General features: G+C 41.7%; 1 protein-coding gene across 2 annotated transcripts in view; it reads left to right on the top strand.

Moving 5' to 3' along the window:
* Window positions 1-4,928: 4,928 nt before the first annotated feature.
* LOC5574317 (plexin-A2) overlaps window positions 4,929-25,498 on the top strand; it is a 247,689-nt gene continuing 227,119 nt past the window's right edge. The window contains exons 1-2 of one of the 2 annotated variants that reach the window (XM_021838879.1): window positions 4,929-5,259; window positions 5,768-6,277. The gene's annotated coding sequence lies outside the window, so the exon portion shown is untranslated. The remainder of the gene's footprint in view (window positions 5,260-5,767; window positions 6,278-25,498) is intronic. The other variant, XM_021838880.1, reaches the window with a different exon arrangement.

Here is a 25,498-nt window from a genome sequence, read left to right as displayed (position 1 = left end):
CGAATCATGTTTATTTTGGAACGAGAACTGACAGGCTGTCCCGCGTTTCACGGGACATATATAGTCGCTTTACTTTTGTTTGCTGTGTGAAAACAAACATGAACAGATATGCTGCCGAGAATTCACTTCCTGGTTGGACTGATGTTGACCGAAAGCTCAAATGACGTCAAACAAACATCGATACGTCTTAAATCTGAGGAAATTGTGTATGATTGATCGTGCATTAATATTTGTGGCTGTTCGATTATAGACCTCTATCTCGCTGAAAAAAGCAATGGTAGTAGCTAGTGTGGCAGGCCAGTGTGAATAATGTTCCAAGCAAAGAAGGGAAGTGTGGACACAATATTACGCGACAAATATTTTATACATCACGAGCAAGTCGAATTTCGCTGAAGATCAGTTAAAAAAACAAGAAATACGAAGTAAAATTATACGGAAAAATCCGAAAAGATGAACATTGAAAAGCATGATCACGAGGGAGGTTGATATAGAGAACTGATTTCAAAAGAAAAATGTCTGAAACATGATTTACCTTTCTTGCGCACAAGTTGCACCGTGGAATGCCTTTAAATTCCAGTGAGCTTACCTCTAGCAATGACAATGCAACATAAAATGAAATAAATCAAGCACCATCTTGCGAATGTTACCCGCGTTTATGTTTCAACCATTATCTACGCACGGGCACGATCTATTCATAGAACGCAACAAAAAATTCATTGCTCTCCTTGAGGTTCATGACGACAGATCTATCAATAAAGGGAAATTGGGAAATTTTATGTGTTGTCTAAATTTTAAAAGTATGTGTACTTTATGAATGTTTGTGTTATTTACGATCGATCAATTCCTCTTTGTTCTATGAGTGCGAACTGATAAAGTAGATACGTTCCGCCCTATGTGTCAATTATTGTTTTTTCCCTTCAAATACATATCATTTATCAAAAATTACGGAAGGAAGCAGCCTGTTTGAAATGGAAATCCCAATTAGAAATTGTTGATGCCGTTTGAATTTTATGATGCCGAAAAACAAAAACTTTAGTTTGGGATGGAGACATCAAAATTGGTAAATATGGTAATCAAAGATTATGTCAGTGCATAGTGGTAAACTATCACACTATAATCAAACGTTACTCAAAATTTTGAAATCTTTTAGTTCATGCTGAGTTTATTGAAACAAAAAAAAACTATGTTTGAACAATTTCTTCTTTTTTTTGGAGAAGAAGGTGGATGTGTGGGTGTGAGTAAGTACGAACATGCATAGTGAGTACTGAGCTGAACATTCCGTTGCTCTAACAACTAGCAACCCAGTCGGCATCGCAGTAGGCTGCGAGTGCCACACTAATATTGTAATCCAAACAGACAACGCTCATTCCAGCTCTTTCGATTGCTGCCCAGCGTGGAGGTAGGACGTGCCACAGCATACACCTGGATGATTCCTTTTCGGTAGTATTCGGCTTTGCACAGTTAGTGCTGTTAGCTGTACGCTAAACCAGATTCACGCATCGCATTCGATCTACACAAAATAAGGCATCGAATGCAAAACAGTCTGAATTTTTCACTTATTCAGATATCTGAGCAATTCGCACTCATTCTGTGAGTGAGTCATCTCCCACGTGGCAGCAAACAGGATTTTTTTTCCATCGGAAAATGAAAGATGGTCACAGATGCGAAATTTGATTTACTTCCGCATTATAATATTGTGTTCTGCAAGATATATCCACGTAATGCGATTATCTGAAAATGTCGATATACTGTCGTAGTGATAATGAAAATCACCAAATGTTTCAGATTTAGCAAATTTGAAACATTTGTGTCCTTGAAGGACGAAAAAATCCAAGCCTACTTGAATTTTAACGTTGCGTTTGAATTGCGCGCATATCTTCTGCGCGTTACCGCCGCCGCTGGATGTGGATTTAATATAAGCGCCGCAATATATAGCTATAGCTATAGCTATTCAAATGGAAACAAATTCTGAAAACCCTAAAAATCGTTATGTTTTTATAATCAAAAGAAAAATGAAAGCGAATTCCGCATTTCGAGCGTTCCTTCGTTGTGCTCATTAATTTTTGTTTACAAGCCCTTGCTCAGTAATGAATACAACCAATTTGCACAGATAATGTACTGAATGAGAAGAGGCCATATTTCAAGACCAACAATTGAAAAGGCCTCAAGTCCAAAATGTAAACAAATCGGGTTTCTGCTGATTTAAGTGTATAAGAGCCTATTCTTACTGTAACATACAATAGTCATGCAAAAATATGCATGAAAGTTGAAAAAATATCATTTTTCTAAAAGGCCCCATCTCATTTCCCGATAATTAGGATATTAATCGCAAATGCGGCCTTTTCCCAAAAAGGCCCCATTTCTATATTTACTTGAAACCGAGTTGAGGCCTATTAAACAAACATCAAAATTGCAACTAAAATTACGAAATTTTTTTTTCAAATTTACTAAGCAGATATAAGTTATACTTCAGCCGCTCCGCTCCATGTATTATTTTACACAGCGATAGTCTCAACAGCGAACATAATCAAATTTTTCGTCGGGTTCCTGTGGAGTGATGTATTTTGTATCATACTACCTAATAATACCTGTGTCAGCATGTCTGTACTTCACGACTTATTGATAACAACACGATTTCGTTACAATTACATGAAACATAACGTTCAATTGAAATATTCCTTCAATTGAACAAATATTTCCATATAATTGCTCGACGACACTCTCGCTTAGCACATCCATTATGTTTATCGATGACGATGATTGAATAAATCACATACCTAATCGACCGCACGAATCTCCTCTTGCTGCAGAGATCCCATGTACCTTGCTTTACCACGTAACACTCTTCTACACTTCAATTATCGTATTTTATCATGAATATTGAATGATTTTCAAAAGGCCACATCTGAAGATGATGAAAAAACAAGCCACAACTAGAAGGCCTCAACACATTTTAGAGTAAACAAAGGCGTCAACTCACAGGCCTCATCAGCGTCGGCCGGCGTCTATGGGCACAAATGAAAAGGGCTGCATAGCTTTTGGTGAAATAAAAGCCTCATTTCCTTTGACTCGTTTTTTTAGCAGGATTTTTTGCTAAAATGATAGTAATGAATATTCATAGCTATAAATCAGTTTATCCATCGTCTTTCTGGACGATAAAATAACATAAAATGCTTAAATTCATAATTTAAATTTGATTTATTGTTTGACAAAACAAGATTGCATTTTTCTCATTGTTTATTTTTTGGAGATGAGGCCTTTTGAATTGTTAGTCTTGATTTGTGCACCCGGTATTCATTTTTGAGCGGAACAAGTTTAGCGTGAGGTTGACAAACAACAAACCAACCAGCGAGTGTTGTGTGCTGGATTTGACATGTTGTTGGGTCTACAAACATTCAATGCAGGGATGTTGTATAAGTTTTGGAAAAATCTCCACTTTTTATACCTACAGGGTTGAAACAACTGTGCCGCATGATGAAATTCACCTCAAATTCCCAAATTTTCAAAAAATTGTAAGAAAATCAGGAGTACATATTAAAAATATCTGAAAGCGTCAATGATCATTAAAAATAATCACCTTTCGAAGAAAAATATAAAAATTGGGGGTAAGGTCTGACGGAAATGGTTTATTGAATTTGAAATGAACGATTTGAATTCAATTGCTGAGAAATTCAAGGCAATAGTAATGAAACATTGGCCACTGAAAGCATATTATATGCGATATTTCATTAGGGTGGTTCATTTACTTTCCATTAGGGTGGTCCTTTTTGTTAAAAAATAAAAAATAGAATTTTAATTGAATATTGAAGAACATCTCTCACATTATCGTAAGCCATTTTCTACATTTAATATGTGGTATTTTATTAGGGTGGTTCACTTATTTTCCATTAGGGTGGGCCTTTTTGTCGAAAAATCATAATTTGAATGGGATATTAAAAACAATAGTATTTTATCACCTCTTTCATCATTGTAGGGTATTTCCTCCTTTAGATTCGTGATATTTCATTGGGAAGGCTCACTTATATTCCATTACGGTAGTCCTTTAAAAAAACATGGGAATTCGAATGGAATAGTAAATTCAAGAGTAATTAAACATCTCCTATGTCATCGTAGGCCACTGTTAACATATAATATGTGATATTTCATTAGGGCTATTGTTGTACAGTTTTGCATAAGGGTGATCATTTAATTTGTAAATTAAAAAAAAATATTCTCAACAGGTTTAACAAAAAACGAGAGGGTGATTCTATTAGATTTTTTTGAGCGACAACTAATAGGACATCATCACCGCGAAGATTATCGTGAAGTGAGTCGATGTACAGTTAGTCATATTCGCCAAACATTATCAATTTGATATTTGCAGAAGACTATAAAGCTGTATTGAAAAGCATGCCTTGTTTTGATTGGAATACAATGTTTACCAAAGATGAAAACAATCAGAATGCCCTTGATGCACAAAACCACATGCTAGTCTGTATTCCTCCAAACATGCTTTCATTAATCAAGAACGAAAGTTAGCTGTTCTTTTGCGCTAAGATTCAACCACAGACAATTATAAATTGAGAAATTCCTTCTTTATTTTCCGAAAAACATTTAACTTCTTCAACTATCTTGTACATCAAATAAATGCAAACGCTATTACAATCCTTATTGACACAAACGCTACTTCTTCTGTCAATCTGCTTCCAGCAGAAAATGCTCCAGACTGTCAAACGATAGTTTGACACTTCATCCTTTCTTGTTCCGCTCACAGTGAATCGCTTAACATTCCAATCAAAATGCCTACTTCTCTTTCGCTCTAATGCAACAGGACGACAACCGTTAACAACACGCTGTTTGCCTGCGCATTTCACTCCCGTTCGCTTCATTAGTGCTACTGCGCGAGCATTGTCCATAGCCTACTGCTACCCACTCGCTCAGTGGGAGACACAGTTCGAGTCGCGAGTTCAGTTGAGTCGAGGAAGTCACCGTGTCGGGGTGCAGTCTGTGTCCGGTAATCGTGTGTCGTGTAACCGCGCGTTTCGTGAGTGTGTGTTCAAGACAAGTAGTTGAGAGAAAGGCCAGGCAACAGGCCAATAGTGCAGAGTGATGAAATCAACAAAGCAACAAACCAATGACAGCAACATCATCATCAGTAGCAGCAGCACCACCACGACAGAATGTTGTTGAGATGTGCACCATTTGCAAGAACAATGTACAACACCCGTCGTAGTAGGCTAGGAATTTGTAATATCGTGTAATTAGTAGTGGAATCAAAAGGTAACGCAGCGAGTAATTTCCCTGTGCGGGCATGTGCTGGCGGGGTCCGAATTCGGGATAATGGGAAAACGGCGAAAACAACGGCCCCAAAAGCAACAGATTACGGGGGCTAGAGCTATGCGAGCCGAGCGAGCAAGCGAACGAACGTACGAAGAAGCAGACTTGATTCCTGGGTGCAGGGAGAGGGGTGATATTGAGTGGAAGGGGTGTGGAATGGTCTGGTCGGGACGGAGTGGCTGGAGGTCCATTCGCGAGGCGAGAACAGTTTGTGAGCGCGAGAATGAGAGAGAGTTTGATTGGATGGTGCAAAAGGGATGGATGCATGCTGGAGCGAGCGCTTGTGTTGGTATGAGCGGGAGCACCGAACGTGAGTTGTTTTAGTGAGAGAAAAAGGAATCTGTGTGTAGGGCGTTTTGCGTTTGGAGAAGCTTTTTTCTTGTCTTGTCGGGTAGAAGTTACAGAAAATTTGTCTCGATGTAAAAATGGTGTAAAATTTGCGTTTTTGCAGTACGGAAACACCCAGGTTGGGAAGTGTCATGGGCGAGACAAGCTAGTAGTGAAGTGTGTTGAATTATGTGAATGAGAAGAATTGGCTCGGGTCCGAAGCGATTGAATTTGGTGAAGGGACCCTGGAGAAGAAGACAGCAAATTTGGAATCAGAGCCAGACCCTGCGGTTGGATATTGGTTGCATTCGGATCAAAGTGTGCCTATGCAAAATGTTGCCCCCTTAGAGGGAGCCTGGCACGACATGGCCAGACAGGGCACTTTATGTTTTGGTGTAGTGAATGAAAGTACATACCCTCAGTGCAAGGGGCCATCCTCCGAGGGGCACTCCGTTTGGAGTGTAGTGATTAAATTGCATTGAATAGTGTCGAAGAAGAGTGATTGTGAAAGAAGAGAAGCAAATTTTGATTGATACATCTACGGCCGATGATGCACTGGAGTTGTGCCGGAAATTTTGCTGCTACTGCCGTTGGCCCCGCTAATTCGTCCAATTCGCATACTAGACTCGATAAGGTAATTGGCTCGCCTTTTTCCGAGCCCACCCCTTCTCCCCCCAAAATTCCTCCGTTCGGCGATTGCCTTAATCTGAGAGGAAATAGCGGAATTTTCGCATCCATCAGTTCCCATTTTTTCGGACTTTCTTCCATCTCTGCCGATCGCCGAATCTCATCATCACCATCGGTCATCATCATCATCATCATCACAATCGAAAAGTGCAGAAACTCCCAACTATCCCCACGAGTATCGGAAAGAAAGCCGTAAACTTACGAAAAGAGCAATAGCATCAACAACAACCGAGCGCAATAAGAAGCAAAAAACTGGATTACCTTCAGAAAACGCGAAACCACGGCAAAAGAGAAAGAGTAAAACGCGTATATCACTCTTCTGCTCCTGGCGCCCGGCCCTGCCCCATTCAGAGTAATAGCTAACAGTCAACGCTGCCATAATATGTATAGCCAGTAGGCCATGTTCCGAAAACGTCAAAGTAGGCGACGAGCGGCGTCGGTACCGTTTTCTCGTCGATTCGGACAATAAAATTCCGAAAAAAAAAACGTAAGGCTCTCAATTGCCAGACCCTTCCCGGTATTTTCGAATCGAGAGGTACTCGGGCTAATCTCAAAACAACCATGTGTGTGAGTCATAAGCGGGGTGATGACTTTGCCGCGTGCAAAACATTGTTCCAACGAGGGTGTATACAGTTTTTAATTATGGGGAATGGTTTTGTTTACCGTGTCTGACATCAGATCGGAGAGTGAATAATTTCCTCAATATGATGGTTCACTTTGGAGCAGCGATAAATCGCTTTGTTTCGAAGGTGGTTCAGTCGATTGGTCGGTCGGTGTCACTTTTCCAGCGGAATTTGTCTAGGTTGCAGTTCCGAAACGAAGTTTGCTAATGTATGTCAGCTATTTTTTCGACGGAACGAGTTATTCGATAGGTCTGGAAAAGTGAAACCGATGAGGACGCAGTAGGCTTGGTGTTTTGAATGCAAGGGTTACTTTGATTTCGTTAGTAAGGTTTATGCTTCGTTAGTGAGGGCAAAAATAGTCATTTTCACTGAAAAGCTTTGCCGTAACAGCTAATTTGATGGAAATTTCTCTTTCTACCTAAAATTTATATTTGAGAGAATGTAATCAGAATGAAAACAGCTTTAATAACTTTATGGACATCAAAAATATTAGTTACATATACTGCATGCAGTCGAAAAATTGTATTTTGAATTGGTATAAAAATAGAATTTACACATTATTTTTCTGTTTGATTGTCTATTACAGTCGAATTTCGTTCATTGCACTATCTTTAGGTGGACTTTGTTTTAATTGGGCTCCAGTTAGGTGGGCTAAATAAAGAAATTATTCTGATTAGTCGTCCTGGAATTTTGCAACGCCTTCCCAAATTTTTTACAGAAACTTATTTTTCTGGGTTTTAAATCTATGCTGAATGATTGTTCATAGATAACTTTTCTTTTCCAAAAACTTCGCCAAAGATTTTCTCTAAACTTGAAATCCTATTAGGAATCCCTTTATATTTCTTAACTTATTAATTTTTCACAGCACCAGCTATTCCAAGAACTCTTCAAACGATTCCTTTGACAAATTCTCAAATGTTTCTAGCGCAGTTTTATTACAATTCTTCATGAATAACATCATGATTTTGAAAAGTTTTCTTAGATTTCAATATTTTTTGATATTTCTCCCGGATGTTTGTATTTCATTTTTTTTTATTTTTGATATTTGTTCCTCAAGTTTTCTAGCCAGCCCTGTTTTTATTTTTTGGAAATCTTATCTAATGATACGTTTATTTTTTTATAAATTTCTTCCAAATGATTTATAACGGATTTCCTAAAAAGTTTGTTACGAAAAGTTTATCATGATTTTTTTCCCAAGGATTTGTCAAGAAAACATATCTGAATACTCAAAACAAAAATAACTTTCTCCTGATTTTTTGTAAGGATTACCTAATTGATTCCACAGAAGAAATCCTTGAGTAACTCCTAGATAATTCGAGGAAGGACTTCTGAAAAAAATGAAGTCTTATTCACAGAGTTTTCTAATATTTGAGGAATGCTTGCAAATCTTCTGGGAAATTTCCAAAAACTTTTTGAGTAATATCTGAGGAAACTTTACGTTAACTCTTGGAAGAACCCTTGGAGGAATTGGCTTGTTTAGGGGTACCCTGTTTTTTACACATTCTGATTCTACGTTAAAAACTAAGCCAGAATAATTTCATAATTTTCCGTGCCCTGGAACTGTTTTTAAAACACGTTTGAATTTAGTAGTATGGAAATCGCGTTTGAATCACCCCTCGGCTAATTTTACTTCGTGACAAACTGTCATTATGTAAATAAAAATGTCATTGAGTTGATGGATTGAAATCTTTTTTAATCAGTTATTATATCAAAATTAAGATATTGAAGCGCAATAAAATCGCATTACACTTAGAAAAATGTGATATTTCGATCAAGTTACAAAAACTGTGAATTTTTCATCACTAAACAACCCAATTCTAGTAGGAATATCTTAGAGTAATGTGTAGAATATACAACTGTTGAATAAATACATAAAACGTACTAACAGCTGAATTTGATGCTCGTGATAAAATCACTTTGAAAAGGTTTACCCTAGCAACCAGTTTCTCCACTCAATTCGTGATGGGATCAAAACAAACTTAACATCGTAAAAAAAAGTAAATAAGATTATAGATGACGTTTCTCACCCCAATGAAAATAATATGCATGAGGTTTTAGTGCTACCGGGCCTGAACATTTTGGCTACCAATTATGAATGACTTTTGAAAAGGGCTTAATACATGGAAGTGAACGGAAAATGGACCGTATATAGGAGTGTGGATTTCCGGCTAACTAAATTTACAGAGGAGAAAGAGGAGGAGAGCGATTGAAGAAAGCGGGAAAGAGATAGAAACAGCGACTTGGGGTTTGGATTTGCGGGAACGGGATGAGCATTCATTCTGGTGACTAATTTCATAGCGAACGGTTCGTTGCAATATTTACGCGAATTTTTCGAAGTGCGGAATGTCGGAAAAAGCAGACCTCGGACACAGCAATAACATAATATCGAGCTATAAAAAATTCTCAGATAAATAATTGAAGGCGTTTTTAAAATAATGTATTGACGAATCCTAAAAATATTTCTAAAAATAATTCTGGAAGAAATCGTTTGTTTTTCAGATCCTGGTGGAATTGACACTGATTGACGAATTCGCGACTTGTTCTCAAATAGACACCGTCAAAATTATATTCAGCTTTATTGAAGTGGTTTTCTGCCTTAGATTTCTAAGAACTAATGATTTTGCAAAAGAATAATGCTTTAAAGATTGCTGTAAAAAGTCTTGGAGAAAATTTATCAAAATCCTAGAAATCATTAATTTCTCTAGAAATTAATGAAAAAATAAGGTATGCTCTTCAAAAAGTACATAAAACATCTTGAAAGATTAAAACAAGAATCTTAAAAGGATGTCTGTAGAAAGCCCTATAAAGCATTATGGGCATATTATCAGGACGATTTTTAAAAGATTTCCTTCTTATTTTTCATAAAGAATTCTTGGTTGAATTCATGACAGATTCGCAGTAGTTTTAATATAAGTAATACTATAAAAACATCTTGAAGAATCACTGAAGGACATGCAAGAGAAAAATTCAGATGATTTTTAAAATTTACTCTTTGATGATCTTTTGGACTAGTTCATGAGAAATTTTGGCCGTTTTTCTTAAACATTCACAAGAGAAATTCTTGTAAAACTCTAATCAAAAACCTTGGAGAAATTCGAAAGATTTTTTTTTTTTGAATTTAAGAAGATAATTTCATTATCAACTGCTGGTAACAATTTGTTAGGAGAATGGTTGAGATTCGCATGCGGATTCTTGGAAAATATACCGAAAAGAATACGTGCAGTTTTCAAATAAGTCCTTCAAAGATTTACTTTGTGTTGTTTTGCTGGTCAGATAGTTAGAAATTCATGATAAACTTTTGAAGGATTTTCAACAGGATCTTTGAAGAGTATCGATGGAACGAGTGAATTACTCCAAAGGAGTTATATAATTACAATGCTGAAGAAAATATTTGATAAACAAAATAGTAGCATTTTTTTCATCAGCTTATGACCCGATGTTTATTTAAATCACCGTCAAATTTGACTTAAAATTTGAACTTAAAAATTATTTTGATTCCATTGTTTTAGTAATACCAATATTTACTTTACGATCCTCCGCAAGAATTTCTCACACGACTAGCTATAGATTCCTTTTTTTAACTTTTCTGATTTTTTTTTGTATAGTTTTATATCCTTTTTTGAAGAATTCTCTATGAACTTTTATAAGGAATAGTTTACAAATTCTACTTAAAACTTCTTTTACCATTCCCTCAGCGATTATTTTAAGAATTTACAGAACAATTTCTGCACAAGGATTGCTTCATTCAGATTCTTTCTGAAGTATCTAAAATATTCAATGGATTCTTCTGGGAAAACTTTCAAAGTATTCTTGGATGAATCTGAAAGAATTCCATAGTATTCATTTGAGTATATTCCTGTAGATGTCCTTTGAAGTACTGTCAACAATTTTTTTTCCAGATTCCTAGGTGTTTTATGGAATTTTTGAGGAGATTCAGGAGGATTCAATGTAAAATAAAATCCAAAGAAATCACATTAAAATTTTTGACAAGATATTCTTAGGAGAATCAACCTCCTACAACCAAAAGAAAAAAAATGTTTATATCTAATGATGAATTCGGAAAACCAACACACAAATATTTTAAAATAAATTATTTTAAGAGATCTCTAGATAACTCCTTGAAGAAATCTATGGAATAATCCTTGCAAGCGTAACTAAAAGAATTTCTACGTAAGTTTTTATAACTTAGTTGTTTCCTGTTATTAACAACTAAGTTGTTTTATTTTTTTATCTAAGGAATGTAAAATTGTCTTCCAAATGTCTCCACAAATTCTGAAATGTCTTTCAAAAGTCTTCCACACAACTCAAATGTCTTCCAATGGAAGACATGTCTTCCAACCTGGCGTCCCTGGCTCTAGCTCACATAAAACGAAGACAATCGTCATTTTTTCACATAAAACGACCAGGGATTTTGTTTTGATACAATCCCTAACATCCAGCGTGATTTTTAACAACGCTCCATCTTACCAAACAGGGACATGAAGAAAAAGGCAAAACAGAGATAAAATTTTTCGTTACTGCAAGATTACACCTAGTTACTGTATCAGCTACCACTTTGTTACTTATTTTTCACTTAAAAAATGGCTTTTGTGACCAGAAATATTTTAAAAATTATTCTCCATTTAAGTTTTTGCCTGTATAAAAAACTACACTAGAAATGCGCACAGTCATCAACCATCATCACCGCGAGAACTGATGACGATGATTGAAAAAGAAAACTTTAATCCCAGGTTTCCTGTCATTTGACCAGCTTCGTAAAATGGCTTATGAGCCATTTTACGAAGCTGGTTGAATGACAGGAGACCTGGGAGAATTCAATCACCGTCATCAGTTTTCACGTTGATGGGTTGATGACTCTGCGCATTTCTAGCGTAGCTTTTCATACAGACGAGAACTCAAATGGAGTGCCTTTTTATGTGCAATTTGGGAAAAAAGAGATAGCTGATGCAATAACTAGGTGTAATGTTGCACTAACTTTTTTGTCATTTTCTTCATGTCCCCGTTTGGTAAGATGAGGCGTTGTTAGAAATCACGCTAAATTTTATCCCAGGTCTCCTGTCAATTGACGCCGTTGCGGCAATCAGCTGTTCCGAAACATCTCGTAAAATGGCTTATTGTAATAGATATTTTGACAGCTGAAAGTCTTTCACTAGGTGGGCTACTGATTTAGTGCAACAAACGAACGTTGACTGTACAGAGATATTCGTCTTTTTGAAGAATCTTGACTTGTAAAATAAATAACAGTAACGCGGGTAGATCACCTTTTCGTAGTGCGTTACGAGGTATCTATCAATTTGAACCCTAGTCTCATGTTGTTTGTCGGGCTAGGGTAATATGTTCTGACTATTCAAGGATTCGCGGTACAAAGTCCTTGTTACTGACAACAGTTTCTGAAATTGAACCTATGTTACTTAGCAGATGATTGAGGCTCAAGAACCCATCATTCAATCAACAGCAATAATCTAGAATGAAAAAACAGTTTTTTCGTTCAAATTCAATTAAATCCTCATGAAAATCTATCATCGCATTACAGATAGCAAGTGCAATGCAATGATAGCTTATCTTCAACATTGCTTAAATATTGAGCAAAAAACTGGTTTTGAAATTTTTACAACGATGATGGTTATTTTACTCTTAAATACTCGGAGTTTGTCAGTTCCGAGATTACACTTGTACCCAGGACAAAAATCATGTATACTAACTGAACAAGGACTGTCAAATACTGGTAATTTAAGGACTCGTGTGAACACTGATTACTAAACAAAGGCTCTAGTTTCATTCGGTTTTGCTGCTTGAACAAAGCCTCTTTGGTTCCTCAGAAATTAAATCGATTATGTCTGATAAGAGGCGCGTCTTCGCTGAGATGTAAGTCTCTTGACTGATGGGTGTGAATAGCAGCATGATGATAATGAAACATTCGATGTTTATCAATCTCTGAGGAATTTAAACAAGAACTCCAGGAATGCCTCCGGGGATTTCTCCCAGGAACTCCTCCTCCGGCGATTTGCTTTTCTGCTTCCTCCAGTAATTCCTACGGAGATTTTTTTTCCGGGGATTTTGTCCAGGAATTCCTCAGGGGATTTTTAATAGTATTGACAACCCAAGATAAACTAGCCCAGGGCTAAAAATCTCGTTAATAAAAATAGAAAAAAAAAATAGTATTGACAATTCGAGTGACAATTAGAAGTTCGGCAGTTAAAACTTCGGCGAAGTTCGGCGTCGGCATTCTAATTTGGTGCTTCACCGACGCATAAGGATTGCCTTTCTCGGCGTAGCACTTCTGTAGAATGCCGACGCCGAACTTCGGCGAACTTTTGTCGGTGATATTTCATTTCTCTTATGAATTTCGGTCTAAAATTAATCTGGATTCACAATAATTCTTCCGGGGATTCTCCGAAGATTTTGTCCAGGAATTCCTCCGAGAATTATCTCCAAGTTTTCCTCCAGTGGTTCCTAAGAAAGTTTTAAAGAGATGCCCCGAGAATCAATAGAGACGAACTTCTCGGGGATTTTTGGAGAAAGCTCTGAAGGATTTTCTGAATGAATTATTGGTAGAATCAAGCAATTTTCTGAAACAATGCTTTGATAAAACTGTGGAAGAAGCTTTGGGCAAACTGATTATGTAAAGCTCTGGAGAATGTATGGATCATCTGATGGAATCCCTATAGGGACTCCTTATTGAATCTTTAGAGGAAATTCTGATGGAATCCCTAGAGGGACTCCCGATGGAAAGGAAGGAGCTCCTGATGTAATCCTTCGTGGATTTCATGATAGAATCTTTAGAAACAATCATGATGGAATTCCTGGGCGAACTCGTGTTTAAATCCCTAGAATAACATCTTATTCATCTTCTTCTTGTTACAAAGGAATAACTCATGTTCAGGGATTGAGTTCTGAGAAAATTGAGAATATCGCTCCCTCATCACTCTCTGCAATCATCAAGATCCACCACACATCAAGAGAGTCTGTTTACCATCTTCTGCTACAGCTATGAATGATTCGGGGGGATAACAGTGCATGGCAACCCATTTAAACTGGTTCAAAATCAGGGGGCACTATTGCTATAGGATAATCCAGAATTGCTTATAATGTCAGCAAAATTAAACACCTAATACCTAGTAAATGATCGAGAAAATCGGGTTTTATCATATTTTGATCAAACTTGTTACAAGTTGCAGAGCATTGTCGATCATGGATCGATATAAATAGGATGTAATTTTTCGCTTGCTTTGATCGTGCTTCAAAAACAAATGAAAACAAATTCTACAATGCCTGCTTATGTTCATAATATCATCTTGACAAATCTCGTTTGCTGTGGAATTTTTCCACCTGCGAAATGTGATTATTATCAAATGTGTGATCGTTCCTTGTCAGAATTCCTGACTGACGGAATTTAGCCTCCTTCTATACTCTACTATTGACTATTTCAGTCCCTCCGCAAATTTATGTTAGTTTGCCCCTAAAATCCCCAATTTTATTGTGGAAAATCATTTCTAACTTGGAAACTACTGATTCTTGAAGAAATTATTTGTTTCCTACTTAAATTTTCAGTTTTCATATGCTTTCCACAAATATTAACCTTTGCGTCCCTGACCTATCATTCACAACATAAGTTCAGTGATCTTTTGGCTCTAACTTCCTAAATTCTCTGCCGATTACAATGAAACACTTTTCAAGTTTCATGACCGGCACTGGGAACCCATGTCGGGTGGACGATTCCGGATTTATACGAATGTCCCGTGGGGTCTGTCCGAAGGTTATTGGACACATTTCCATAATTATTTTGCGCAGATCAAACAATACTACAGTTTTTGTAACTGAATCGTAAACCATTAGTATTGTCCCACTTTTTCAACTCGTTTGGAACCATTCTGGCCTTGTTCCGGATTCGTTGGAAGCAGTTCCTGGGGCATCGATCGAGAATAAATATTTGATCACCACAAACCATATCATGCGACGCATCAATTTTCAAGATTTAACAAAGGGAGTATAAAAATTTATAATGTGTAATTTTATGCACCAAAGGGTCATTTTCAAGTACTTCCGGGATAAATAAAATACGATGTAAAATGAATAATCTGCAAAACTTTACACCAGAAGGATGCATTCGTGTCAAGGAAAAAGAAACCTAATTTATTGATTTACAAATTCACACATGACATACATATAACATTTAACATCTTTCTGTACAATCCTGTATCGTGTAGATACTTTAGTAATTTTGCATTATTTTCCTTAGTATTATTCAAAACTTCATTTAGGCTAAATGAATCCATGGCGTATTTCCGTCTCTCTTGCTCATGTTTTCTGCAGTGCAGAATAATATGCCGCACATCAAGTAAAGTTCCGCAACAGTCGTAGTTTGGTGGAGGTTCCTTTTTTAGGAGAAAAGTATGTGTGAGCCGGGTGTGTCCGATTCTCAGCCTGGTTAGGACGCGTTGGTCGGCCGCATTGCCACTGTCTAACCACCTTCGCGTATCCTGTTTAACCTCCCTCAGCTTGTTGCCCCTAGTCTCGAACCACTGACTATTCCATCGGTACCGTATGGCTTGCTTTGTTGCTCTCAATGCATCTTCGCCGGGGATGGGAGTGTCGATAGTCGATTGCTGCCTTGCTACGTTGGCCAGGCGATCAGCTTCGTCATTGCCGGTAATGCAGGCATGTCCCGGGATCCAACAAAACCTTACATTTTTATTTCGTACTATGTCCTCGATCTCTTGGATCCACGGGTGCTTGGATGCTCCTGCCTCCAGGGCCTGCAGGCAACTGGCTGAATCCGTAAGTATCGCCATTTCTTTCCGGATGTTGGGGATAGAAACTGCCATCTTAATAGCATACGCCTCTGCAGAGAAAACGCTGCATTCTCTCGGTAGACTGAACATCCCGGAAAGACCATTGTTGAAAAATGCGGCTCCTACCGTGTCTCCGCACTTTGACCCATCAGTGTAGACGACGGTGGAGTTGTGGAAGCGAGTCGATAGAAGTTGCTGGACGACGGGGCGAACTTTCTCCGGTGGGTCACCGGCTCGAATACTCCTCTTCACGTCCCATATAATCGAGGGTTTCCGTCCGTTCCACGTACGATCTCCTTATCTCACAAGATGGCCAACAGGAGGGAGTGCCGTATCTGTGATTTCTTCTAAACGACCCGAAGCGCGCCGAATCAAAGGAAGAGTGTTGTTTCGATTGTTCTTTGTTAGAATGCGGATGGCTATCCTCGTTATGCATTGAACCGCCAGCAGCTCAAAAGGTAAAGTGCCCGCTTCGGCCATGACCGAAGTTATAGGGCTGGTGACAAAGGCACCGGACGCATATCGAACCATTTTATTATATGCCGGAGTGAGGGTCTGCAACGTGGCTGGTCCTCCTCGGCTCAGCAATCCGATACCGTATGTCAGTTTTGCAGTAACAAACGCCGATCCGACTTGCAGTAGACTTGTCCGATTGCCTCGTGGCAGTTTGGCTCCGATCATCTTCAGTATTCTTAGACGCGACTCGCATGCTGTTTTCACCATCTTACAATGGGGCTTGAACGTCAAGGTCCGATCCAGGGTGATTCCTAGAACCCTCAACCGGTTGGTTTTCGGGATGGAGACTTGATCAACGACCACATTCCACGCCGGTTCTCGACGCGCATTCGGGCTGCAGTAGAAGATATGCGACTTTGCTGCAGACATTGAGAAGCCGACGCTTTTCGCCCATTTACAAACAGCCTTAACGGCAGTCTGCAATTTTTGATGCACTCCTTCGCTTTTAGCCCTTTTTACGACGAGGAGGATGTCGTCGGCGTACAGGAGTATGTCGACTCCATCCGGCAGTACCCGGAAGATGGGCTGCATCGCCACCGGAAACAGCGTTACGGATAAAACTGATCCCTGCCGCACACCATTTTCCAGCTTTTGTTCACTAGACGTGTAACCACCCAGCGACACCTGAAACGTTCGCTCCGAGAGGAAGCTTTGCAGAAGGTTCATCATCCGACCACGTATTCGCCATGATTTCAGGGTGTGAAAAATACCGTGTCGCCAGGTGGTGTCGTATGCCTTCGACAGATCCAGAGACGCTATCAAAGAGTGTTTGTCGGCGTTCGGTATCGACCTCTCCAGCTCGGCGAAGTACGTGTCGGTACCGCGTCCCTCACGAAAAGCGTGCTGACGCTTGTCAAGTCGTCCGTTTGACTCTAGCTCCGTGATAAGACGACGGTTGATGATTCGCTCGAGTGTCTTCGCCATGCAGCTAGTAAGTGAGATAGAAGACGTTGAAGCAGCGGGTACCCTATCCCATCGGTACCTGTCGAGGCACCTCGCCCTTTATCGAGAGCCCACAGAAGTTCGGCTAGGGTGATGTCAACGTTGTACGTGTCGCCGGTATTAGACGAAACATCTATGGGCTCTCTCTCAGCTGCCATTTTCGCCATCTGAAACGATGGAGGGTAGCTGGACGTCGCCGATCTTTCGCCGTAGTACGTCGCCAGTTCTTCCGCTACTTCTTCGGGGTTGTCCGTGAAACCGTTAGGCCGTTTGAGGATAACTGAGCGTTTCTGTCGATTTCCACGCAAGGTGTTGACCGTGCGCCACAGTTCGGTCGTTGTACTGTGCGGGGAGATCTTCCCTACGAAGCTTTCCCACGATTTCTTCTTCGCTTCTTTAATCGCCTTTTGCGCCTCCGCTTTCGCTGCCTGGAATTCCGCCAATGCTTCGGGTTGGTCTGGGTTGACCTGCTGTAAACGTCGGAGCGACCGAAGACACTTTCGTCGTCGACGAATTGCCGCCTTTGCCTCGGGGCACCACCATGGTACCGCTTTCGGACCGATTCGGCCACTAGTCCGTGGGATGGACTTAGACGCTGCTTCAATTAGTTTTTAGGTGAAGCTTCCTACATTCCACTCGACCTCTGGGCGGATGGTTTCTGCTGTAATCCGTTCATATAGCTCCCAATCAGCCCGATCGTACAGCCATTTTCGTCGTGTTGTTTGCTGATTCGACCACCCAGGTATGGATACTGCAATCGGGAAGTGATCGCTACCGTGCGTGTCTGTTAAGGTCCGCCAGGTGAACCTCCGAGCCAGACTCTCTGTGCAGATGGTCACATCGATCGCCGAAGTGTTGCCTGAAGCCGTCATTCAAGATCACCATTTGCTTCGTCAGGGTTGTTTCGGCTATGAATCGCCCAAGCGCGCTTGATTGGTGCGATCCCCATGCGATGTGGTGAGCGTTGAAGTCTCCGAGGAGTAAAATCGGACCTTCCAGCTGGTCAAACAATTCATCCAGTGCGGTCTGGCACTGAGCTGAACTCGGCGGGACGTATATCGACACAACGGTTGCCTGGATCGGCGCGTGAAGGCGAGCAGCAACGAGATGCAGAGAGGTATTGACTTGGATGTGTTCGAACGGTATGCCTTCCCGGATGGCAAGGCCTACACCATGTTGCCAGTAGTTAGCGTTCGTTGACTGTAGCAGCAACGTGTAGTTTCTGCCAACGGAGTCTGGCGGAACAACAGTCTGGTTCACCTTGGCCTCCTACAAAGCTACGAAGCACGGTTCGAGGTCGGAGATTAACAGCTTTAGTTCGCCGCTTATGTTGGCCCTTAGACCACGGATATTCCACTGGAAGGCGAAGCAGCCGCCGGAGCGACTATCCGTAGCTGATCGTGTGGTGGATGACGGGGTTGATAATCTTCGGATCGGCGGGTCTGTTGTGGGAGAAAGAGGGAATGCGGTAGCCTCTGACGACGAAGGAACCAAACTGTCACTTGCCTGTGGGACGCTTTGTCCCACAGTACCAGCTGCTGTCGAAACCATTACACTAGTTCTGCCAATACCGACAACAGCCGCCACTGGGGAAGCGCTTTGTGTAATGTTTCTGCGGCGAACTCTCGAAGGGCTTTCTCCGGGGGATGGTGGTGATGCGGCGTACCCTGAAAGATAATCAGGCGCAGCAGCAACCGTTTGCGATGGGGAATTAGAAAGACTGACCTGTGGGACGTCTTGCCCCACAGTGCCAGCCATTGCCGAAACTACTACACGACTGCTTACAGAAACACCGGCAATAACCGGCACTGGGGAAAGACTTTGTGTAGTATTGTCGGTGTTCTAGTTGTTGGTTTCGATGCTGTTTTTTTTTTGTTTTTTATAAGGGGGAAATCTGCAAACAGATCCCCTGAGAAGATAACTCAGAGAATGCGGGGATGACGCACCAACGACGACCCGCTAAAACCAGCCTATGCACTGTGCATGAGCAATTCATTTAGAATTGCTCAAGTGGTGAACAGTGCATCGACATGACCCTTGGACTCAGACCCTCATCTCCCCGGAACCACCTTACGGTATTTCTTCGGGAAGGGACCAGTGCATATAGCACAACACGTGTAGCAGAAGTAGCCTAGGCAAACTGCTTCTCCTAGCCGACTTAAACAATGTTACAAGGGACCAGCCTCGGCAGGGCTAATCCTCTGCAGCCAACTCTTGGTCGGCGCGCCATAGACGCTGCAATTCTAACATAATGTGAGTGACAGCCGTAGTTACTGCATTCCAGCACTCGGCATCCGCACACATTCTCTCTATAATATTGTCGGGGGACGTGTCCCCTCCGCATGTAGTGAGCATGCGACCTCTCAACGGGGGCAATCGAACACGACATGCTCTGCTGTTTCCTCTACACCAGCACAATTGGGGCACGCAGGAGATTCTGAGTGCCCGAACCTATGCAGGTACTGTCTATAGCAACCATGTCCTGACAGAAACTGCGTCAGGTGGAAGTTCACTTCCCCATGGCTTCTACCATACCAATCTGACACATTTGGTGTTAGTCGATGGGTCCATCTACCCTTAGTGGAGTTATCCCATTTCTGCTGCCAGCTTCTGAGCGTTTCCTCTTTACACGTGTCGCGGACTCCTCTGGTACCCCTTTGGTTGAAGCATTGAACATCTTCCTTGATGATGAGCCCGATGGGCGTCATCCCGGCTATGATGCACACGGCCTCTTTAGATACCGTCCGGTATGCACTTGCTACTCTTAAGCACATTATCCTGTACGTGCTTTCCAACCGCTTTAGGTTTCTGTTCGTTCTAAGCGCTTTTGACCAGATTGGTCCTCCATACCTTAGTATGGATAGCGCCACGCTTGCCAGCAGCTTGCGTTTGCTGGCAATTACAGCAGAGCTGTTAGACATCATCCTCGAAAGCGCCGCTATAGCCGTAGATGCCCTTTTACAGGCATATTCAACGTGGCTAGCGAAGCTCAGCTTGTCATCGATCATTACCCCAAGATGCCTAAGGGATCGCTTGGACTCTATGGTGCAATCACCTACCGAGATAAGCGCCCGTTGCTCGGACTTGCGGTTGTTGACCACCACCACCTCAGTCTTGTGACGGGCCAGTCCTAGTTTCCTAGACTTCATCCATTTCTCAAACAAGGGAAATAGAGTGCGCTGCTGTCAACTCTACTTCCTCCATCGATTCACCATAGACCACTAGGGTGATATCGTCGGCGAAGCCAACAATCTTAACACCCGTCGGAAGGGGCAGCCTCAGTACGTCATCGTACATCGCATTCCATAACAGCGGGCCCAGGATTGAACCTTGAGGTACTCCCGCGGTAATTCGAACGCTTTTCTGCCCCTCCTCTGTGTCATACAACAGAATCCTACCATCAAAATAGCTATCTAGAAGCTTACACAACTGCACCGGTACCTTGAGGCGGTGAAGCGCGTGTGCTATTGCTTCCCAGCTTGCGCTGTTGAACGCATTCTTCACATCCAGAGTGACAACCGCGCAGTAACGGATGCCGCTCCTTTTATGCTCGATTGCCACCTCAGCTGTTTGAACGACCGACTGGATGGCGTCCAGAGTAGATTTACCTTTTCTGAATCCAAACTGGTTATTGGACAGGCCGTCCGCACTCTCCGTATACGGTACTACTACTACTGGTTTCGATGCTGTTGCTTGATGTTGGTGCAAAGTGGATGTTACCTCGGTGGTTCTGCAATATCGTGGTGTCGTGTGGGATTCCATCGGCTACGGAGGTGAACTCATCATCAACGGGTTGGGGTAAGACGTCCCGGATGACTCCTTCAGCCTAACTAGCCTAGGGCTAAAAATCTCGTTAATAAAGTCAAACCAATCCTTCAGCCTGCCGTACTTGCGTCGGAAGAGGTACTACACTTTCCCTACTTCCGAACCGAAAAGTCTCGTTGTCCGTTTTCGTGCGAGGGTCGTCGTTGTATTCCGAACGTTGTTCAAGAGTGGGGTTATCGAAGACGCTGGTTAGGGGGTGTCTCCGATACCTCAGACTCTTCGCCGGAATACTCCATCTGAGTCAGGTCATGGGTGGTGGGTGCGGTCTTCTTCGGGGGCGGGCTGATATCTGGCGAGGAGGCTGGTTTGGGATAAACGAATTTTGGAGGTCTTCCGCGCTTGGTCTCCTGAACGGCCGGGGAGTTGTTTCTTGAGCGTGTCATCGGGCCAGCCGTCGACTGGGCCACTCGTTGCTCTCGGCTGTGGCGGGGCTTCTCAACAACGACGGTTTCGCTGACATGATGCACCCTTTCTGGGTTAGACTGCTGCTTGACCTGCTTGATGAAGGCCATCATCTGCTCGATCCTCTCCTCTTTCTTTTTGTTGTCTTCCTGTAACCGGGCGATTTCTTTATCTTTTTGGAGCATGGCCGCTCCCAGCTCCTTCAGCTTCCTCTCAAAAACGCTCTGTTGGGCCGCTACCGGGGCGAAGCTACCAGCTTGTTGCTTCACACGTTTTCTGGCCTCCGGGAAACTCAGGTTTTCGCTCACTTTAATTTTAATCACTTGCACTTCCTTTTTATATACTGGACACTGGCGATTGGTTGGCCGATGATCCCCCTTGCAATTACGGCACGACGGAGCTTCACCGCATTCTTCCCCGTGGAAGTTCTGCGAACAATTGACGCAGCGCTGCGGTCCAGGGCAACGAACACGAGTGTGCCCGTAGCTGAAGCAGCCGTAGCAGAGCATCGGGTTCGGAAAGTAGGGACGAGTAGCGACACGGAGCAAGCCAACTTTCATATACTCCGGGTACGTGGTCCTACAGAACGTAAGGATCAGCGCCGGTGTATTGACCCTTTTGCCACCTTCATTTCGGGTGATACGCTGCACATGAATCACCTTCTGGCTAATCATCTCCGTCAAGATGTCCTTTTCCTCCATCTGAATTAGGTCCATGCAGGAAATGACGCATCTACTAATATTCAAATTGGGATGAGAGACGACCTCTACCACAGTTCCATCAATTAGCTTCGTTAACTTAAGTAACTTGGCTACTTGGGCTGGGTCGCGAACTCTTAGGGTGTATTTTGCATCCTGCGCTTCGGATTTCGCGCTCTCAATAGGTCCGCCGGCACATGCCTCAACCGATTTCCCGGTAATGTATGGGTTAATCGGTAACGCTACTCCGTTTTTTCCAGACAGTTGCAGGAACGTCAACTCACCAAATTGGTTCGTTGGGTCCATGTACTCCGGTACTCTACGTTTGACAGTCCCACCTGGGTCGCCGCCATGTTGATTCACGTGGAATAAACTTCCACTGGCAACGGTCACCCGTTACCTACTCCAATTGGCGATGAAAAAATAAAAGGAAAGATCCTACCTTATTTTCTCCTGATGCCCAGGCGTTCCCAAAATTTTGTGCCGCACTGTAGACACTACTGTACACTACTGTAGTGAACCCCTGATGAGAATCGCTCATTTTACAATTCCAACTGACGGCGATTTGTTTGGCCGTTTCAAAGCACGTGGGTGTCACTTTTTTCGCCGTTTTCAGCCGGTTTAACACCGATTTTCACCAAACCTTCACTATGCACTTATTCTTCACCACCGCAACCACAGATTCACACGCGTTTCGATCGCAAAAACCGCGAAAAACTCGGAAAACACCTGGTTTAACTCGAACGCGTGAACGGAGACAACCGGTCAACACAGTGTGCTGGAACGATCTGGTGTCGCATCTATATAAATAAAAATGGAATGATGTTTGTATGTCACGAAATGGCTTGAGAACGGGCTAACGGATTTTGAAAATTCTTCCATAGTTATGTTCCTGAAGTGTTCCGACGTGTTTGTGTATATAAAAAGCAAAGGATATTTAACGGGAAAGTTGAAAAAACAGGAGTGAACGGAACTTCCATTTTGCACGGGGCGTTCCATGGCGTTTTTCAACAGCCTACTTGATGGCAAGACGAAGTTTGCCGGGGCCACTAGTAATGCATATATATTATTTACCTATTTTGGTACGGGAAAGATTCAGTCAATGAATCATCCAAGAAGGCTTTTTTATCGTAGTAGGCAGTTGAAGCACACTCACGCATCGCGTTCAGTTGCTTCTGGCTACCTGATTAGCTATTACCAATGCATTAAAAACTCTGCAAAAACCACGTGTCAGGCGGGAAGTTTGCTCATTTTTTTCGCCCTGCGGGTGTCAATTCGTAGAAATAAAAAAAAAAGATAAGACTATCAATACAATGAGACACAATGGTTGCACACAATTTGAGAGGAAAATTTTTACGCAATAACACACCAGTACACTAACAAGAATGAAGTAGGTAGGAACTGCCCACTTCGCGCAACGTCACTTCCGCCGCAAAGCGCGAAAAGATGAAATATTTCTTCTTTGCATGTGCGCTACGCTATCTAACGCTTACTGCTAACTCCGAACACTCTAAGCGATTTCCATTCAGAGTATGTCTGGCTCAGGTACTGGAAAACTTTATAGCCGAACGAAAATCGCGCGACAGAAACCGATAAAAGCCGATCGCACCACGAAGCTCCTGTCATTTTTTGTTAAGTAGTGCGATCGATAGGAGCTTTCAATCAACCAGCTACGGATGATTAAAATTTTTTGTGATTGTGAATAATTAGTTATGTGTTAGATGGACAACGAAGTTGAAAATTGTCACTAGCCATTTGATGGAAGGAAATTCAGGAGCGCCGATGTGGTGTGATGAAATACGTGTAGCTCAAATTTCTACAAATTGAAAGGTTGAGCTGAGTCTTTAATTCTGTGAGTAAATTGAAACCAAAATGAAGTATAAAATATTTATTTCGGATTTTCTTTTACCCATAGGTGCTAAACCAACAAATTATTGGTGTCTACTTTTTTTTCGTGTACCGTAGAGCGTTTCCGGAGAGATCTCTCGAAAATTCCAGAACAATTCAGTGTAATATTTTACGATCTGATCTTTCAGGAGCGCCGATGTGGTGTGATGAAATACGTGTAGCTCAAATTTCTACAAATTGAAAGGTTGAACGCATGACGAAGCGGTTGGCTGCAACACATTTTACCTGCTGCTCAATATTCCCGGAAAATAGCTTACTGATAAGAGTTTATAATTCACGTGCGTTAGCATACCTGGATGATAACGCTAGACACGCTGGCTATTGTAGGAGCAACATTTGTCGGTCTAATTTTTTCATTAGAGTAATAGGGTAACGACTGTTTATTTTGTTCTCAAACGCTAACAGTTGGCGCCAGCGGCAAAAATTACAGACAACAACCTTTCGAACATTCAGTTTCTCTTACCGGCCGCCGAGCGGCGACACTGATGTTTGTATTCCGCTCACTGATCGCGCTACGCTGGATTCTCAAATTTTTCAAACTTTCAACACAAGCGCATGGAAGAATGGTAGTCGGAGAACTGTCAAAACGTATGGAAAATAATTAAAATCGTAAATTGCTTGCACTGAACTGAATCAAAAAAGTAGTGGTTAGAAATCAAAAGTAAAGTGAATACATAACTTTTTGTGTTTAGTTCATCTTCCGTGGTGCTTTCTTTGCTTCAGGATTTCGTTTTTACTACCATTGAAAAAGAGCCATCTATTGCCTTTTAAGTTTTGAATATCGCCCTATTGACTCCAAAACAAACCTTGTGTCATCAGAAAGATTCAATAGAAACGTAAAAACGAAAATTGAGAAATTCTTGGTTTCAGACTCATTATGCCAAACGACCATTATGCCAAACAACCATTATGCCAAATGACTTTATGCCAAATGACCATTATGCCAAACGACTTAATGCCAAACGGCTTTATGCTAAATGACCTACCACCGTTGCACACAATTTGAGAGGTAAATTTTTACGCAATAACACACCAGTACACTAACAAGAATGAAGTAGGTAGGAACTAGAGTGCCTGTAAACAAGAGTGACGTCGTGTTCCAGTTTTGACAGGTCTCCTGCTCGATTGGAACGCGGATTTGTATGGAAATGACAGTTCGCCGCTGTTCCAATTTTGACATTGACGCCACTCTTATCTAGATCCACTCTGGTAGGAACTGCTCACTTCGCGCAACGTCACTTCCGCCGCAAAGCGCGAAAAGATGAAATATTTCTTCTTTGCATGTGCGCTACGCTACCTAACGCTTACTGCTAACTCCGAACACTCTAAGCGATTTCCATTCAGAGTATGTCTGGCTCAGGTACTGGAAAACTTTATAGCCGAACGAAAATCGCGCGACAGAAACCGATAAAAGCCGATCGCACCACGAAGCTCCTGTCATTTGGTGTTAAGTAGTGCGATC

Source organism: Aedes aegypti, chromosome 1 (genome assembly GCF_002204515.2).
Source record: "Aedes aegypti strain LVP_AGWG chromosome 1, AaegL5.0 Primary Assembly, whole genome shotgun sequence".
Taxonomy (NCBI): domain Eukaryota; kingdom Metazoa; phylum Arthropoda; class Insecta; order Diptera; family Culicidae; genus Aedes; species Aedes aegypti.
Note: the sequence above shows the minus strand (reverse complement) of the source record. Positions and strands in the feature narration are given on the sequence as shown.